Source organism: Sebastes umbrosus, chromosome 19, assembly GCF_015220745.1.
Source record: "Sebastes umbrosus isolate fSebUmb1 chromosome 19, fSebUmb1.pri, whole genome shotgun sequence".
Lineage (NCBI taxonomy): Eukaryota > Metazoa > Chordata > Actinopteri > Perciformes > Sebastidae > Sebastes > Sebastes umbrosus.
The window spans coordinates 2615556-2636450 of NC_051287.1; the positions used below are offsets into that span (position 1 = coordinate 2615556).

Consider the following 20895-nt stretch of genomic DNA (forward strand, 5'->3'; position numbering starts at 1 on the left):
TACCCACTGGTAGAGACAGAACAGGTGGGACAGTACAAATGCTGGTTGAGGGTATTGGATCAATCGTTGGCCCTTAAACAAGGTTACCCATCTCAGGAAGCCAGGTTCAGGCGACCTCAGCCTCTCCATCTGAATTAGACTGGAACATTTCAGCTCTTAACTGAACACCACACTCTTCCATCCCACTACCAAACCCCCTCTCTCACACCTTTCCTCACACCGTCCACACAGCTGTCACTTCTCTCATCAATCCACCATCATCCATTCATCATCATCCATTCATGCACTCTGCTATCTCGACCCCCTTCTCCACTCCTCCACTGAGGCTTGTCAGACTAGTGAGGAAGCAGCTTATGGAGCTTAGTTCTGCAAAGAGGCATCACCACCTCCTTTATCCCCCCGTCAGATGACTCTCTCTCGCAGGGGATGGTTGACTCTTGCATAAACACACACACATACGTACATAATGACTCCTTGGTAAAGCCAAGCGTAGATATAAGAGTAATCTGGTCTTCAATCCCAACATGGGAGGCTGAAAGCTTTGACGTCACCACAGAGTTTTCTAGAAACCACTGCACCTAGTTTGTGTGGTGGAGGAGGAGGATGCAGGACAACAAAACATGTGAGAGTGAAAGACTTGATGGCTTTCACGTCGTACACAAGTAGGTCGAGGGATGAAAGCAGGAGGGATACAGTGTTAGGGTGCATTTGTTTACTCATGCTAACAGTGAGGCTCAAGGGAATATCGGCTGGTCTCTCCACCACTTTGACTTAACATATCTCAACAACGACTGGATGGATTGGCTTGAAATTTGGTATAAACATTCATGTTCCCTTCAGGATGAATTGAGACAATTTTGGTGATCCTGTGATTTTTCCTCTAGCGCCACCATCAGGTCAAAATTCGAATTTGTCCTTTAAGACCAAATACCCGCAAATTACTTTGTGTTTAGTGTCGGGCTGTCAATTGTTTAAAATAGTTAATCACGATTAATTGCAAATTAATCACACATTTTTGTATGTTCAAAATTAACCTTAAAGGGAGATTTGTAAAGTATTTAATGCTCTTATCAACATGGAAATGGATGAATATTCTGCTTGATGCAAATGTATGTATATATTTATTATTGGAAATCAATTAACAACACAAAACAATGACAGATATTGTCCAGAAACCCTCACAGGTACTGCATTTAGCATAAAACAATATGCTCCAATCATAACATGGCAAACTGCAGCCCAACAGGCAACAACAGCTGTCAGTGTGTCAGTGTGCTGACTTGACTATGACTTGCCCCAAACTGCATGTGATTATCATAAAGTGGGCATGTCTGTAAAGGGGAGACTCGTGGGTACCCATAGAACCCATTTACATTCACTGATCTTGAGGTCAGAGGTCAAGGGACCCCGTTGAAAATGGCCATAACAGTTTTTCCTTGCCAAAATTTAGCGTAAGTTTGGAGCATTATTTAACCTCCTTTGCGACAAGCTAGTATGACAAGGTTGGTACCGATGGATTCATTATTCATTATGATGCCAGTATCTTGACACTAGCTTTAAAACTGAGCTCGCTACAACCTAAAAATCACAAGTGGCATTAATGCGTTAAAGAAATGTGCGACGTTAAAACAAATTTGCGTAACGTGTTATTATCCCTTTAATTTTGACAGCCCTAGTTTGCATGCTCACAGTAAAACAAGTTGATGATGAACACGGTTAAAAGGTGCAGTGTGTAGGATTTGGCGGTATCTAGCGGCATCTTGCAGATTGCAACCAACTGAAACTTCTCCCGTGTGCCAAGCGTGTCGGAGAACTACGGTGGCAGACGTGGAAACGTGAAAGGCCCTCTCTAGAGCCAGTGTTTGGTTTGTCCATTCTGGGCTGCTGTAGAAACATGGTGGCCACCTCTGTGAAGAGGGGCCGCTCATTCTAAAGTAACAAAAACACGATTCTTATTTTCAGGTGATTATACACTAAAGAAAGTATACTTATTAATATTATATTCCATTTCTGCCAATAGAGTGCTGCAGGAATGAGTCCTAAAACCCGGAGATGAGTTAGCATTGCAGTACTTCCGGTTCCCTTGTCTAAAAAAAACAACTGAAATATCTCGACAACTATTGGATGGATTACCATGAAATTTGGTACAAACATTCATATTCCCCTCAGGATGAATTGTAATAACTTTTGCGATCTTCTGACTTTTAATTTAAATGTGTCCAATACTTTCGTTTATGAGCAAATTCCTGCAAAACTAATGACATCCCCATCGGCCTCTTTTCTCCTGTACTTTATGCAAATGTTAGCATGCTTTAACCCTAAAATAAGATGATGAACACGGTTAAGAGTATCCCTGCTAAACATCAGCATGTCCGCATTATCATTGTGGGCATGTTAGGACACTGACTCTTGTATTTAGCTCAATGCACCACTGTCCCTAAGTACACCCTCACAGAGCCGCTAGCATGACTGTTTGGATCTGTTTGGATTTGGGGCGCCTTGGTGGCCTCGGGGGTTAAAGCTGATGAACTGAAATCCTGCAATTTATTGCAAGTAATCCCCCCATCCCTTTCTCTCTCTCTCTTTCTCTTTCTTTTCTCATACCCTGTCATCTCTCTCCCAAAAAACAATTTGTAAGAAATCTGTTAGGATTGCATTGATCCTTTCTTTAAACCAAAAGTATATATTTATATATTTAAAAAAAAGACTAAAAGAATAAATGTAAAGGCAGATATGCGGATGACAGGAGTGCTCTGCATGGCAAGTTCAATACGAGAGCAAACACCCATATGGTGAGTGGAAATCACAGATCCTGTGTGTCTCTTTGCGTGTGTTTATACACCAGAGGAAACCACTAAACAGAATGCAAACCTCCGGCTAATTGTCTGTCTACTGTATCTGTCTCTCTCTCTCTGTGTGAGACGGCTGACGGCTGAGAGGGTTTGTTTGACTTTACGAGGAGGAAGTCCGCTGCTAAAGGTTTAGAATAATGAGGAGTAACGAGGTCAGAGATAGACCCAACACCATGCATGTCCTGTGAGAGGAGTCACCACATACGATGCACTCATCTGTCAACATTCAATCTTCCATGTAAACGGAGTCGGTGAACATCATCATTGTCCGTGTCGTTGTCATTTACTGCCATTGATCCATGAAACGATGTTAAAAGTGTCTTATGTTGGGTTCAGACTACACAATATTGGTGGATATTCTGGAATAGGTTTAGCGAATGGAGCATTTTCCGATTAAGACATGTGGGATATGCGAATCTTGCCAGTCTGTTATCGTGCATTTCCGTAAAAAGAATAGCTTGAAGAACACAGTTTTCCAAAGCTTGCAGAACGATGACAACGAGAGCAACCAGTCCGTTCTCATTCCCAGGGCATCAAATACCGACGTTTTGTCACGGCTGTCAGCGTGTGATACCGGCGCACAAGGCCCCCTTTAGCGCCGGTATAAAATGCACCTGTTCACGTTGTGTCACGTTACAATCAGCTGTTCGTTGAGGTCCCACGTTCACAACGTTCAGTGTCATTTTCCCTGTACAAACAACACAGTTTTAAGCCCAACCATATAGTGGTAAAAATAGCAAAAAATAAACTGATGCCAAGGGGCGTGACAAAGCGGCGGTATGTGACAAGTTGGGATGAGAACATGTTGTGTGTTCACAATGTAAAGTCTCATTTTCACTTTACAAAGGTAGCAGTTTTAAGTCCCACCTTACCTACTTAAAGGGACTGTATGTAACTTTTTACACATATAAATCCTTTTTTATTGCCTGTGTGTGAACAGGTTGTAACCTAACCTAAGAAATTAGACCTTCCGCGACTTTCTGGGTTTCCTCTATCAGCCTGTAGACCGCTTTAAATGTGATGAGCCCGGGCCGTTTATACCAGAAAAAATCCAACGGATGTGACATCATGCACGCTCGCGAGTGCCTTTATTTTCAGCTCCGCTTACAGCGTGCAACCATAGCTAATGTTCCATTAACGCCAACAAACGACCAGCCGCCACCACAACTCAGACTCCCAACACAAACTCCATGGAAGCACAAAAAACCCAAAGTTATATCTGGTGAAGCCCGTCTTGCAAAACAGGAATGTGACCGACATCGGGAGAAAACTAGGATCAACGTTAGCCGGGCATTCGATTCATGGAGGGACCTTTGTTTACGAACATAAGCACGAGCAACAGGACGCTGACTGTCGTTGACTTAACGGCCACAAGTGTCGCTGTTAACCAGCAATTTCTGATTCTTACATAGAGTCCCTTTAACTTATGGTAGGTTTATGCTCGCCGTAGTGAAACCTGCGCGAGGTGCGAGGGCTTTCTGCCGCAGGCTGTGAAAGAATATGTCTCATGAAAAAAAAGGTCTCATGGAAAGAGTGGCGACCCGAGGGGAAGCACCGACAGACAGGAAGTAATTTAGACTTGGAGGTAAGCCTCAGTAATAATTACAGAACACAAATGCAATGTTTGGCGGTACGTACGTCGATGTTTAGTGTTTACTACTGTTGCCAGGCAGCCTACTTTCCTTATGCTTATTCACAGAATATTTGTGCAACACATCTGCCGTTGCCTGCTGAGCTGAGAGAATTCCCGAGCGTTGGAAACAATAATGCCTCAGCTGCAGATCTGAGGAGGAGGAAAGTCAATTACTGTACATTTCAACCGTCCAAATTGCTAAACGCTCGACTTGAATGAGCTCATGTGGAACCGTCCTCATGGGAAGTAATGGGAAAATGGGAAATTCATGAATTTCAATTGATTGCTTTGATGGATTAGATTAGAATGGGCTTGACCCCAAACCTGACACCGTTTTATGAGCAAAGAGGCAATTTCACCCACTTAAACTGGTCAGGTGTCCTCATAAAACCTATCAATAACATAAAACTACGGACTTTTATTACCTTCAACATTAGCTATGTGTGCATGTATATTTTTTGCATGTTAAAGTTATTATGACGACCATTCAGACACTCCTTTAAAAAATTAAATTTCAGCATCTTCAGATGTCTGAATATAGTCCCATACTGCAAGTATGTAAGTAATAATACATCTACTAGCCTTTGTTTACAATATGATTTCTACACACTCACTTACTTTCCATCTTGCTTTCATTAATGACTGCTGGCATTGGATGTAAATCATTCCTAATATCCTAATTCCTCGGATGCTGGGCTATCCTAGGAATATATCAATACGTTTAGGGTTTGGGTGAGTCGACACTTTAATCCTAAACAGATAATGTGTCATTAACCTCATAGTGGCAGCAGTTATTTTGCCACTAAGATGTTTTACTGCACTCAAGACAATTAAGTCGTGTAAGCACGCCAACATCTCAAAAAGTACAGACACAAGAAAAAAAAAACCCAGAGTAGGAAGTATTTCCCCTGAGTTCAGCAGGCAGGGGGTGTTGAGTCGGCGTGAACCGTTTCTGCTCAAGCACATTAGCCACATCAGTCAGCACCTGAGCGCTCAGCAGCCTGTATAATCCACCGCCACCCACCTCACACACAATACAGTCAATACAGCTGATTGGAGGGTCAGAAGCAGCATTCAGCAGGGATTACAGGGAGCATGGGAAAGAAGAGGGGGGGCTCAATAAAGTCAACTGTGGCTGAGGATGATAGAAAAGTGAGTGTTATGGTATTGCAAATCAATTTCACACACACACTGAGCAAGACGCATGCTTCCTTTTCTTCCTCAGCTTTGACTTCACTGTTGCCACTACATGTTAGCCAGCGAGCTCCTCCACTCTCTGCAGCTGACCAGCCACTATCACATTAAGATAAAGACTCCTCATCTCTGCTGCACACACTCACACTTTTACTGTCCACCATGCAACAGCTTTGCTCTTTTATTTGAAGAAATAGCTCAATATATTAGGGAATATTTACTTTCTTGCCGAGAGTTAGATGAGAAGATCGATACCACCGTCGTGCACAAGACTGGTATCAATCTTCTCATTCCTCTGCAAGAAAGCAAAGAAGTGCTTTTCTCAAAATGTTGAACTATTGCTTTAGGATTAAGAAAAATATTGACACTAAAATACTAATGTATTGATGTTCACAGGCACTGAAGTTCAGTCTGCGAAGCTTTTTATACGTAATAATAGAGTATAAGTGATGAATCTGCATGACTTTAGCGTATCACAAATATATCAGTATCTGCGTTTCCTCCATGTTAGCTGATAAGTTACAAAGGAATTGCGGCCTCGAGGATAATTTACTGCAGAAACAGTGTCACGATCAGCTGAAATTAAGGGTTCTTTATCAAAAATATTTGTGGATGTGACGGATTTGTGTTAAAAAAAAAAAATAGAAAGAATATATTAACTTATTTGTTATCCAACAAAATCCTGCTGGACAAAATAAATTATCACCACATATAAACACATACATATAAACATATAAACTGCTGTAATGCACATGCAAAATATATTATTTGACAGTTTAGATATGTTTATATAGTTTGTTGTTGTTGTACGGGTCATGTTTTGTTGCTAAATGTCTATGAAAATCAGAGAAATATAAATAAAATAAACAAATATCGGCCGCTATAACGTACGATTTTTAAAATATTGTTGTCTGTATCACATCAAAAATCAAGTATCAGTCGTGTTCTACGTTATAATAAGGTTTAAATCTTTTTAAAGTGAATTGGCAAGTATGTAATACTTTGAGGAAAATGTAAACATCACAAATATCTGATATAAATTAAACCGCTTTTTGCACTCAAAAATCATATCAATTTTCTTTTTACAATTTAAATAATTAATATTCTTTTTTTATTATTTTAAAAGGAAGAAAAATGTCTTTGGAGAAATATCAAGAATGTACCTTTAAATTATATTTTATTTGTTGATAATCATTAGAGGAGCATTTCTGATTGAAGGAGGTTTTCGTGTAACTGAAAATGTGCAGGTTACGTATACCTGAAAGTTCAAACTAAAAGGTTTTCTTAAAAACAATATCTATAAATAATCATTATAAAATAAATGTTGGGTCTTACCTGAGGCTTCCAAACAGATGTGTTGTTGTTGTTTTCTTTCCGTGAGGATGAGAGCAGCTTCAGTGAGACAGAAAGTGTAACAGCTCCGTCTCAGCATCCAGCATCCTCTCCGGTACTCTCCTCCTCACTGCCAGCCTCCTCAACACACACTGGAGTAAAAGCCTCGCTCCGCCTCCATCCCTCTCTCCTCTCTCTCTCTCTCTCTCCTCCCTCCATCCCTCCTCTCTCTCTCTCTTTCTCTGTTTAACTAAATCCGTCCACTCTCATCTCATCACCAGGAGACAAAATGGTGATGTCACTATTGCTGGCAAAGTGAACTAAAAGAAAGAGAAAAAAACAGGTTACCATTCACTGTGATGTCCTCTGCAACTCTTACTCTTCTAGAGGTGGAAAGAACATTTACTTAAGTATTGTATTTGAGTACTACTGCTACATTTCAGAGGGAAATATTGTACTTTTTCTGACCGCTGGTAATTCATTCTGAATTTGATTTTTTAAAATATATTTCAATACATAAAAAAAAGAAATATATGACATATATGTAAGGGATAATATACAGCGAGCCGGTCATTGTTGTGAAATAAACCCCGACAGGGTGATGTGGTTTATTTCACAACAATGACCCGCTAGCTGTGCATTATCCCGTTTATTACACGGCTACTTACCAAAGAAATCAATTATGGGTAAAAAAAAAAAAAGGTCCTCCAGAGTCTGACATTACAGCAACGGTCTGTTATACATAGCAACGGTCTGTTATACATAGCAACGGTCTGTTATACATAGCAACGGTCTGTTATACATAGCAACAGTCTGTTATACATAGCAACGGTCTGATATACATAACAACAGTCTGTTATACATAGCAACGGTCTGCTATGAAGAAATAACAGACCCCAGAACGGCGTGATTGACCAATCAGAATCAAGCATTCAAAAAAAGCTGTGTAATAAAAATAAATAATATTTGCACAGCCTCATCAGGTGGCATCTTATCTTTGTACGATATTTATCAAAAGGATAAAACCAACACATTCTCACTCCCAACTCATCAAATACCGCCGCTTGGTCAGCGCCCCTCAGCATCAGAGACCGACGCGCGGGCTACCCCTCTTGCGTTACTTTTGGACGGATCAGGGACGGCGTGTCAATATACATACATGCAGGTTTAAGCAACACAACCACTTAGTTAGGACAAAGAACGTATATTGAAAGTCAATTATTCGTTCCATTGCAACATCAGCGCCCAGCAACAAAGCTACACTTCCGCCATTTTGGACTGAAAGCGACTACCGGACGCCAGTATAATGTACGCCTACAAGGTGCCGTACAAATGAAAAACATTATTTCTATTCTATTGTCATATTCTACTAAAATGGTCTGTGTTGAACAATTAAAAATATGATAAATATAATAAGAGATTTCAGTCCAAAATGGCGGCAGCGGCTGTTGTCAAAAAAAAACACCAGTTTCATCTCTTTGCTTCTATACACTTTGATATTTCGGATGTCTATGAATGAGATATTTTCCTTCTTAACTTCTCAGAAAGTTTCATTTCAATAAATATAATATTTAAAATTTCACAAAAAGAGCAAAAGATTGGAGAAAAATAAAAAATAAATAAATACATATTTCAGCACCAGGATGAAGCTTCTTCTTCTTCTTCTCTCCCATTAATCATCTCAAGACCTCTCAGATTTATCCGGTGACCCTTGGAGGGGCCCGACCCCTAGGTTGGGAACCACTGGACTAAACTAGCTAACTGTATATAAAGTACTTTCTAATCTAATCTAATAGTGGACATTAATCTGCAGAGTGAATACTTTACCTTGATACTTTAAGTATATTTTGCTGGTAATACTTGATAGTATTTTTATTTAAGTGGGATTTTGAATGCAGGACTTTTACTTGTAATGGAGTATTTTTACATTTTGACTTCAGTAAAGGATCTGAATTCTTGTCTGTCTGTATACATGATGTGCTAAGAGGCGCTCGTATTCATGCGCCATATGGGAATACTTTCTAATAGATCTATTTTTGGTCCTTTATTTTCCCTGAAGCTAAACAGCTGCACTTATTATGTGCAATACAATACAAATCCAATAGGCCTGTATGCACTGTGCAATTAGAGACCATAATGATTATGTAATTCTATTATTCAGCAAACGTAGCCAAGAGTTAACCTTAAGCCATTTACTAGAGCGGTCTCTGGAGCAACAAAACAACATCACACACATGTTAACGGACGTTACGCTGACATGTGTAATCATCATGTCAAGGAGATTAAAATGAGCCGATCTGGAGCCACTTTGATTTATTGAATTGTAGGTTTATTTGTCCCAGAGGATCACTTTCTGTCCTCCAAAAAGGTTCAGCTGAAATTAAACAACTGCCAGTCATGCAGAATGTGCAGCGAGCGGTGTCCGGCCCGCTGTCGCCCTCTCGTGGCTCCTTCATTGTAATGTGCCACTGGCCTCCCTCCTCCCCCCTTCTGTGCCTGCTCTGTGATTACGCCTCATTGAACACTTAATTAGCCAAACATTTCGCCAGCGAGGAGATTTTCAGCAAAAATTGTTAACTCAACCTTGAAAATATGCCAAAACAAGCTCTTGGTATGAGCAACAAGATGTGAAGAGAGGGTCAGCTCATGCAACAGAAGATGAATTTGTTAATTAAAAATTAAAATTAAAAAATATAATAATTATATGCATTTTCAGACCTAACAAACAGGAAGTGATGCAGTATTTTTACAACTAAATAAAACATAAAATAACACAAAATAGTGTATTTTAAACAGATACTAGAAACTATATATTGCCAGCAAATAACATATGATAATAATAATAAAGATCTTCATTTTTTCAAGTTATAAAGTGCTTCACAAAAGACAAACAAACTAAATTCAACTAAATACAAAATGAAAGTGGTAAAAATAACAATACCACTGTGTAAAAATACTCTGATATAAATAAATAAATATCTTTGGGTTTTGGACTGTTGTTCTGGGAATTATAACGGGAATTTTTTTTACCACTTTCTGACATTTTTTTTTAGACCAAGCAATTAATCAATTAATTAATTTTTAAATTAATTAGTTATTTAATTGACTTTATTTTTATGTTGGTTATTTGTTTGTTTGTTTTCATGTTCTTGAAATGTATTTATTTATTTGTTGTTTTTTTTAAACACTTTTATAATGAACAATCACATGAATTAAATCAATTAATTAAATAACGCTCCAAACTTGCGCTACATTTTAGCGAGGAAAAACTGTCATGGCTGTTTTTCAAAGGGGTCCCTTGACCTCTGACCTCCAGATATTTGAATGTGTCAGGGTTTTTGTCCGAAGAAATGTCCAAAAAAAAGTCTGAAAATTGTCCGAAAAAAGTCTAAAAAAAAGGTCAAAACAATTTCTGAAATTAAGTCCAAAACAACGACAGAAGAAAAGTCCGATACTGCTATCATATGAAACTATAAAACCTAATGAATTCATCAGTACCAACCATGTCATACTAGCTTGTAGTGAAGGAGGTTAAATAACGCTCCAAACTTGCCCTAAATTTTGGAGAGGAAAAACTGTCATGTTCATTTTCAAAGGGGTCCCTTGACCTCTGACCTCCAGATCAGTGAATGAAAATGGGTTCTATGGGTACCCACGAGTCTCCCCTTTACAGACATGCCCACTTTATGATAATCACATGCAGTTTGTGGTAAGTCATAGTCAAGTCAGCACACTGACACACTGACAGCTGTTGTTGCCTGTTGGGCTGCAGTTTGCCATGTTATGATTGGAGCATATTGTTTTATGCTAAATGCAGTACCTGTGAGGGTTTCTGGACAATATCTGTCATTGTTTTGTGTTGTTAATTGATTTCCAATAATAAATATATATATACATTTTGCATAAAGCAGCATATTTGTCCACTCCCATGTTGATAAGAGGATTAAATACTTGACAAATCTCCCTTTAAGGTACATTTTGAACAGATAAAATAACTGTTATAATTGATTGACAGCCCTAGTTTCTATACTGCTTGTAAATGCTGAATAAAGAGAGGTTAAAGTAAGGAGAAAGTAGTAGAGTAGAGTGTTATTCTGCAACTAACAGTTCATTTCATTGTTGATTTATCTGTCCATTATTATCGTATTATTATATACACGCAAAAAATAAACAAGCAAATAAACTAAATATAAAAATAATGAAGTAAATTAAATAAATAAATAATTTACTTAAAAATTAATAATTTAATTAATTGATTGATTAATTGTTTTGTCTAAAAAAAATATGTCAGAAAGTGGTGAAAAAATGCCTGTTATAATTTCCCAGACCAACAGTCCAAATACTTGAGTATTTTTACTCGGTGGTATTGCTATATTTACTTTAGTAAAAGACCTGAGATTTATTAAATGCTTATATAATTCTTATAAATGTAAAATTCAATTGTTAACTTTTTTTTAGAGGCTTTATAAATGTAAAAAAAAAATCACATTATGGCTGTGAATAACCAGGATGAGGAAAAACGTCATGCATGTCAAAAGCTCCCCAAGACAAATGAAGACAAACACATTTTATGAGATTGTGTGCGTGTGCGTCCAAAATTACCTCCAACTTTTCACCACAAATCAACCAGTTTGTTAAATTAAACTTCAACAATTAGCTCGAGGTGTTTAACGTCTGATTCTTTCCTCACATATTTACATAATTAAGTGCCGCTTATGCAAACACATTAATTACATAAGCCAAAAGAAGAGACCTGCGTCTATGAGCTGAGGAGAACCTCAGCAGCAGCACTGCCTGCCTGTGTTAACTACAGCTTGATATACTGCACAGTGAGGAGAGGCTGTACTCTGATGTGATGGACTCACATTTGCAAATGATGCAGAAGTGCTTCGGGGATAAAACCAGAGCTGTGTTTGTACAGCGGTAAGTGAAGAGGAAGGCCAAAGGGCTGCCCATGAGAAATCCCAATTACTGCACAACAGCAACAACGAGATTAGAGTGTGTAATTACAGAGATGAACAGAGTAGACTTGTGAGGGTAGATTAAGTCATAACAAGCTGGCATCTTAAATTGAACCAATGTTTAAACAAGAGGCTTCATTAATCACCCTCACCTTAGAGGTGACAGTAGAAGTCATTTTCTCTGTGCTTTTAGAGAACAAAGAGGTTTTTCACTGTCCTGTATAACAAAACTATAAGACTCTGTGAGGCTCTACTTAGACACGGTGGTGCCTTGAGCTAAATGCTAACATCAGAATGCTCACAACATAGACTGTATGACATGACTTGACATGACAGCTCCCCCAAAGTGAAGCCAAAACATCTGGATCGCCCCCTGGTGGCTGGCTGCAGTATAGCTCGTAAATCCCACCTCCTCCATGTTAGTGGATGGGACATGGGCCAATACATTTTTCCCAAAGATGGTTTCTGTCATTTTAAGGCCCAGACACACCAAGTCGACATCAAATAATAGCAGGCGATGAAGGCTGACTGTTCCTCACGTCACCTTTGTCTTGGCCGACAAGTTGCATTTCAACACACTGCAAAGACTACAGCCAACGGCCAATAACCACGCACGTTCTGCTCCTGCATGAGAGGAAATAACTCTCCACACCAGCAGGCGGCGGTAGTCTGTATTCGGCATTCAAAAAGGGGAAGCCGGAAGACCGAGGATATATAAGCTGTTATGATACGTACATGAAACAAAGCGGCGTCTGCCGACCATTTTCACACCACTCTCACTTACCACTTAGCTTCATTCCAGATGTTGTTGTGAAAATATCCATGTATTGGAATGATCAAATGGTCGTTTTGGGGGTGAAGTATTCCTTTAAGGGATCACCAAAGTTGTCAGGATTCATCAGCTCAAAACCATGAATGATCCATTTAGTAGATGTTGAGATATTTCACTGAATAAGTGACAACTTTAACCTCCTGGTGGCGCTAGAGGAATCCATCTAATAGTCGTCAAAATATTTCATTCTGAACCACAAATGTCATCCTCATGATGGCGCTATTTCAGTCTTAACCAAAGCGGTGGACCGACGAAGGGACTGACTTAAAGACGTGTATAAATGTGTTCCTGAGCTGTTTTCAGCTTTGAGACATGTTCCAGTTGGTTTTTAATATGTTTTTAATTGGTTTACTCGTCTTAAGAAGTAGGAACATTTTCACAACCATACAGGAACAGTTAATCCTTCAGATTATCAGATAAATTCAATAGTTTTCACTCGACAATTTGGTAATGATTGAACGCCAAGACAAATTTAGGGAAGGACGAGAAGCAACCAGAGGAATAAAAGACCAGCGGGAGAGAAAACCGGAGCAGGGGGAAGACAGTCAGGCATCGTTAATGACAAATGACGAATAAATGCCAAATTCATGACCACGCATGCTGAGAGCTTAAGGTCAATGACGTGTAGATTGTGTGTGTGTGTGTGTGTGTGTGTGAGTGTGTGAGTGGGCATGTGACTTCCTGCCTGCCCTGCATGCACACATACACGTCTCTGTTCAGTAATGTCATTAATAACCCTGGTATGGAGTCCTTCAGAGGAATTGTCCAGATGCTGCTAGTTCGCTCTATATGCCTGAATGCCTGGAAGTGTGTGTGTGTGCGTGCATGCATGTGTGTGTGTGGGTGTGCTGTAGGGATGTCACAACCCATCAGCTTGTATCCGTGGTGGTGCCATGAAACAACCTAGCGGAGCAGTTTTGGCTAAGCGCCGAGTCTCGTGAGTGAGTGAGTGAGTGAGTGAGTGAGTGAGTGAGTGAGTGAGTGAGTGAGTGAGTGAGTGAGTGAGTGAGTGAGTGAGCGAGTGAGTGAGTGAGTGAGTGAGTGAGTGAGCGAGTGAGTGAGTGGGTTGTCCCCGTCTGAGAGGGCGTCCTGCAGACAACCTCAAATTCTGCTTGAAGACTCTGTCTGTCTGACAGAAAGACACCGTGAGAAAAGGAAGAAGAGCGAATGGAGAGGACAAAGATGGGAGGAAAATAATGATGGGAGGACTTCATAAAGAAAGACAGACACAAATACAAGAATTAAAGCTGCATGTATTGATTTTTTGTTTCACTTTGGGGCGGCACAACAAACTGAAAGTCCTCCAAATTAAAAAATACTGAGCTATTTCAGGCAATGCTGCTTCTGGAAGTAAAAGTCACATTCATTTTTCCCATAGACAAAGTCACGTGACTCACAGTTGGAGCACTGAGAGTCAATTTCCTCTTGTTACATGCATAAATAAACTCCTGTCTTTACAGGAAACAACTTGGATAGGTTTAGGCAACAAAAATACTTAGTTAGGTTTAGGAAAAGATAGCGGAAGTGTACAGAACTTAAGTGACTCACGCGGGATACGAACACCGGTCGCCTGGGCGAAGGTCCGCTGTTTATACTTCTTGGTTCACAAATATGTGGAGTTATGCTGCCTTCAAATGAAACAGGTGAGCTCGTGCTTACAACATGGGAAGTCGTGTACACGATATGTTCGGCGTTCAAGTGGTTAAGTCGTGAAAACCCCGCTGCTAAGCAACGGCAATATTAACGTTATTGTTTATTTAGCAAGCTAGCAAGTGGGTAACATAATGCAGGAAATACAAAGGCATAATGACAGAGGAAAAAGATGGGAATATCAACGTTTGGAATATCAACGTTTTCCTCAGACATATAAAATTACGAAGAAAAACAATATACAATTAGAATATATTAACTTATTATGCACCAAAACATGTACTTCCATGGCCTTCGCCATTTCTGACAACGTCAACAAACACGTCACAACTTGGAGCTTTCAGAGACTTTCCCCTTCCGAAGTCGTGAATACCACAAGTTCATATGGGCCCAACACGTAAACACGGTAAACACGACCCCATTTGAAGGCACCATTCCATACAAATTGATTATGTGGGTTATATACGAATTACAGTGCGTTACTTTTCGTAGGTATGACTCCGAACGGTGTATGAGAACAGCCTAAATTATTTGATAAAATGTCAAAACGAACAGGTCTGATTACATAAAAGAATTTTGGGGGGATAAACTAAACTTAACTATGACTCCCAAGGTGCATTTCAGCAGGAAACATCCAATCACAGAGCTTCACATTATGTTGCATGTGCCGCTAACAGCGCGCAGATGATACAAATTACAGTGTGGAAAAAACTAATCCTACAATCTGCAGGTAAGATCAATTCAATTGTGGATAATTTGAGCGACTAAGCGCCATGTTTTGTTAAAAAATTCAACTGCAAAGTTGTCTGATTTGACTGGCCTCTTCTCCGTGGCAACAGCAGCCGAGGCTTATGGGTATTGTAGTATTTAGATGTATAGGCCTACTTTATATAATTACATTTATGCAGAATTGTAGTGGTACAATAATAAATGTTCAAACCGCAGTTGGTGATCATTGCAGCTCAAATGAAGACCAAATAGCAGTAATTCTTTCAAACATTTAATCAATTCATGCTGCAGAGATATCAATCTTATGTTATGAATCCCATCAAGATTGAAAAATAGTAATGTATTCTTTAAGGTTAGAGATGGATGTTGTTGGGTTTTGTGTGTTTAGGGTGATAAATCGATTCCATAAAAACGTGACTTCTTGAGATAGGAGGTTTCTGCAGTGTAAGTATTGTGCATGCACTGTGACGTGTATGTAATTAGGTCATAAATGTTATTGCCACCCTATAAATACAGGCAGACTCAATCTGACAAATAAAATGCATCACTGGTTCATCCTGTGCTGCATGCCTGAATCTATATATGAGTCGTCTACCATCCAAGATTAACAATGACGAGTGCTGCCGAGGTAGAAATCGGCCAACTGTGAAGAAGTATTCAGATCCTTTACTGCAGTACAAATACTAATACCACACCGTGGTATACTCCACTACAAGTAAAAGTCCTGCATTTAAAATTGTCAGCAAAATGTACTTAAAGTGAGAAAAGTAAAAGAACACATTGTGCAGTAAAATGTTCCCTGTCAGTGTTTTATATGATGTGTCTGGATTAATATTACTGCTGCATTAGTAGTAATAGTAGTAGTTACCGCTGTAGTATGGAGGACAGAACCTGCCAAAAATAAATAAAATGAAAAAGAAATGACTATAAATAAATAAAAATGACATTGAATGAACCAAAAATAATATTAAAAATAAATATAGGCATTAATGAATTGATAAAGTGTGACATAAATTGACATTTCTGTTTTAATTTGCTTCTTTCTGTATTAATCTTCATAATACTCCCCCTATCTATGTACTCTTATATTTAATTTCCGCTTTTATTAAGTTTTAAAATTATGCATTTATATTCGCATTTATTTTTTAATTTAATTCAGATTTATTTTTTACATTTACTTATTCATTATTATTAAATTGTGTGTATTTATTTATTATATTATATATATCATATTTATTTTTTATATTTATATTATTTTTGTGCATGATTTTCCCTATTTTTCCTTCCCAGAAATAAATAAATTTGGGGAAATAAATAGGGGGGAATATAAAGGGAAAATCATGCACAAATATATATATATATATATATACATATATATATATGTATATATATATATACATATATATATGTATATATATATATATATATATTTGTGTAACGTAGCAGTAAATGGAAATACTCAAGTAAAGTACAAGTAGCTCAAAATTGCACTACTCAAGTACAGTATTTGGGTAAATGTACTCAGTTACTCTCCTCCACTGCAGATGCAGTGAAAAACAAACATGGAAAACAGACATCTCCTTAGGATTCAGTATCTTATTTACCTTAAGGCCGTCTCTGTCCCCTCCACACCTCGCCATGGTTCCCAGTAATCAACCCTGCGGAGCAAACAAAACAGTAATATACAATACAATATAGTACAATATACAACAGAATTTACTACAGAGGTAATGACAACTGTTGTAAAAATGCTGCAGAGCTATAAATAACTGTCTAGTGCATGGCATGAGGGAAACAACAGTGTGTAAGCGTGTCTTGTCTGGTGGCGGTGGCGGTGGCGTGCTCTGAAACTGTCTCCTTCAGACAGTCAGATGACTGGGCAGCGTCTGGGTGAACCGAGACGCCCCGCAGCAAGGAGAGCAGGAGGCCTTTTAAACAGCAACTGAATCAGGTGGGGAAACATTTAGATTGTCTGCGTGATGAAGCATTATTTACTTTTGTAAAGATGTAAACTGCACTTGGCACTTTGTGCTCTGAGCCTTTTGCATCACTTTAGAAAGATGAAATATTCTCCTTTCAGTATTTCAACTACTTCAAATGTTTCAACTGTAAAATTTCAGCAGCAAGCACACACACATTTTCTGAAGAATATTTTGACTTTTATAGTTTTTATATTTGTTATTTTGGTGAACTGACCCTTTAAGTGAGATTGTCATGTCTGTTATAGTATAAAGCAGATTTAAGTCCTATATAAATACTGTGAAAGTATTGAAACGTTCAATTTACGGAGAAATACACACAGCCCGTTTTCAGAAATTGTGCGTTTGAAACAAGCCGTTAGGATTTCTGTCCATTTGTGATGTCACAAATATACAATGGTTAGACCATTACACAGTTTTAAATGTAAACATTCTAAATGTGTCCCAGTTTATTTCCTGTTTTAGTGTATGTGAATGACATCAGCTGACAGGAAGTAAACATGGACCCAAGCTGTTGCTTAGCAACGCAATTCAGTTGCAATTCCGTTGAAATGAGCTAAAACGGAGCGTTTCAGACAGAGGATAAATACAGGTATATTTAGGCAGACAGTATGAGGAAAATAAAGGTTTTTTAAAAATATTACAGCATGTAAACATGTTCTAGTAGAAACACAATACAAGTATGAACCTGAAAATGAGCACGATGTGGGACCTTTAAGGTGTCACTTGTACGGACTGAGACTGGAGGAAGCTTGCTAGAGGGATGGTGAGAGTACAGGCGGTCGGGCCTGGTGGCAACTTTAAATTAGTGTGGCAAAAACTTACACAATTTGGGTTAAAATGGCAGAGTGTTGCTGTTCCTGCTGGCATGTGGACTCCAGAGAAGTGAAGGAAAGTTCGACTCTAAATTCACACCAGGCGGCGGCGCAATAATTACATTCAGGTGTTTCAGGCGGGAAGAAATTCTTAGTAACACAGCTCTGAAGTCTAGTCAACGGTCGTGTCGAGAAGGTAACCCGCAAATTGTGAAATCTGATCAGAGACAAAAAAACTCTCGCGAGACTCACTGCCCAACGACTTATCGTAACCTTATTCGAAATCAATGCCTTGTCAACCTTGACAATCTCGCGAGAGTTTTCCCAGTCTGCTAGTTCCCTTCCAGACACGACCCTCTGGGTCAACATGTCACAGGAGTCACATGATCTGTTTACTGATTGGCTGGGGTTAAAGTAAAATATAATAAATAAATAATAATAAAATATTTTGCCTTTTTTTAAATTTATATTTATTTATATTGGTGAACTGACCTTTTATAGTACATATTATAATATAGTATATTTAAACAGTATTTTGTTTGTTACATTACTGTAATTATTCCCTGTAATATACTGCCTGGAGGGTGTTTAGACAATTCCCCTTCACATTCCTTAGCAAATTATATATTTTATCTATTATAATTTTTTAATTCTATGTGTAAATAAATAAACAAAAAACAAACAAACATTCTCTTACATTATCAATGCATCAAGCAACAAATCTCCAAAATCAAATATCTCAAACATAAATCAGTATTGTATTGGTTGTTGATGAGGTGGTGTACCGTAGATGGGTAGGTTATATATATATACATATACATATAGTTTATATGTGTGTGTGTAAACCAGTAGAAAAAGAGGTGGGTATACCTAGTATACCTTCCACTACACCACTGATATATAACTAAGAACTTTGTCTCAGAAAACGACAGCAATCAATTTTGGCGCTTCTATTTTGTGCAAATATCGATCATCCCAGGCCAAACAAATGTGTAAATCAGACCCAAACAGAAAGAAAACGACACGTCTTAATGAGGCATGAGCCTGCCATTTATTGTTACTGAGGAAGTTAACACGGTTAACTGCATTGAAAGTCATACAATAAACCTCTTAAGCTTTGTGAGAGGTCCCTCCCTGTGTCACAGAGAGAAAGCTGTAGGAATATACATACAGTATATCTTATTGGCAAGTAGATATGTTTTAGTAAGTACATTCTCCTCTACCAGGTACTCATGTACAATATACATGTTAAAAAATATAGTTTGTTTGCATTGCGATAATTTTTTTTTAATTTTTTTTTGTTCAGGATGAAATAATTCACATTTAAGTGTTACAGGTTCTTGAATGGCGGTGGAACTAAAGAGCACTGTTTTGTTTCTTTTAATAGCTATCACATACACATAGGCATATGCATAGAAGGCACGTCTATGCATCTAAATTGCTTACATGATAAATGGAAAGCAGTTTTATCATCTGGGAAGAAAAACAAAAAGAAAGATCATAATGGCTGATAGGCAGCCGCACTCTCACAACACATACACACATCCTCACGCACACCACAGGACACAAAACACCACAAAGCAAGCACTCCACGATAACATGAGACAAGTACAAACTCATTTCGTTTTTGACGATAAAACTGCATACAGTACACCACACTTCAGAAGATCTCAGTCAGTGGATGGCGTTCACCCGGGAGGAATCATTTCAAAGAACACTTGCTGTGAAGCAGCAGCCGGGCGTTAGCAGAGTCCTCCGGTGGGAGGAAGCAGCCCCCGAAAAAACACTGATTTCATGATTATTTATCCCCCCAAAAGTTACAGAAAGAAGCTGTTCAATCCTGGATCAGTGGTTGTTGAGAACTGTCCCTCAAGGCAAAGAGGAGAGCCGCTTCTGTTCCTTTTCTCAATGGAGAGATTCTGAGTCAGCTCTGTTACAGTAAGTTCAATCGCAAGACTGCAGTTTCTCAAGGCGTCGTGATGGGAAGGCATGACAAAAACAAAATACTCAGGCCACATGTTTGAAATGAGCGTCGTGGATTCTTCTCACTTGAATAATGAAGATCCAAAACATCGGACTTCCCTAAATACTGCAGCTGATTGTGAACATGAAGTTAAAGGAATAGTTGGACATTTTGGGAAATACGTTAGCATAAAGACTGGAAGCAGGGGGAAACAGCTAGCCTGGCTCTGTCTGAACATGACACAACCTCTTTGGACCACAACTTGATTGATTTGACTTTTTTTTGTACAGTTTAAACAAACGAGACCCTTTTACAGCCGACGTCATGATGACGTCACGGTGTTAGCTGGAGGCAAAACAAAGGGAAGACTGGAGGCTAACACTAGCAGTGGGCTAAAGTTACACATCTAAAATGTCATCTTGCTGTGTTGTTGGGTACCAAAACCGATATTGCATACATTTGAGATCTAGCGAGCTACAATATCGGCGATGCATTTCAGAGATGGACAGAAAATGTTACTAGTAGTTTAGCCGATGGCTCACGGTTGCGGTTAGCAGAAGGATAAACTATTAAGCTCTCCATCCCTGAAACACCTCGCCGATATTGTGCGACTCTCTTTTTGACTGACTTTATCGCAGGATAGTTAAAGGGACTATTTGTAACTTTCAGAAATGCTTGTTAACAGCGACACCTGTGGCCGTTAAATCAACGAAAGTCAGCGTCGGGCTCGCGCTTGCTCGCTCTAAATAGACATGAACGAGCATCGCTCAAAACAGTGAGGCGACACACGTCAGCTAAAAGCACAATATCACTCTATATTTCAGCTGCTTGGCAGTAATGTTAGCTGACCAGACGAAGGTCTCTCCATGAACATGATTTAGATCTGATCCTAGTGTTGGCTTTTCCTCTCTCAGTGCAGGCTGAGGCAGCGGGGCTCTGCAGCGTGTCTCCCTGC

At 38.9% G+C, this 20895-nt stretch overlaps 1 protein-coding gene across 2 annotated transcripts in view; it reads right to left on the bottom strand.

Annotated features, from left to right (window-relative positions):
• rph3aa (rabphilin 3A homolog (mouse), a) overlaps positions 1 to 18183 on the bottom strand; it is a 40402-nt gene extending 22219 nt beyond the window's left edge. The window contains exons 1-3 of one of the 2 annotated variants that reach the window (XM_037751839.1): positions 17988 to 18182; positions 16788 to 16841; positions 7015 to 7331 (exon numbers count right to left, since the gene is read on the bottom strand). The gene's annotated coding sequence lies outside the window, so the exon portion shown is untranslated. Of the gene's footprint in view, positions 1 to 7014; positions 7332 to 16787; positions 16842 to 17987 lie in introns of both variants that reach the window. The other variant, XM_037751840.1, reaches the window with a different exon arrangement.
• Positions 18184 to 20895: the final 2712 nt, after the last annotated feature.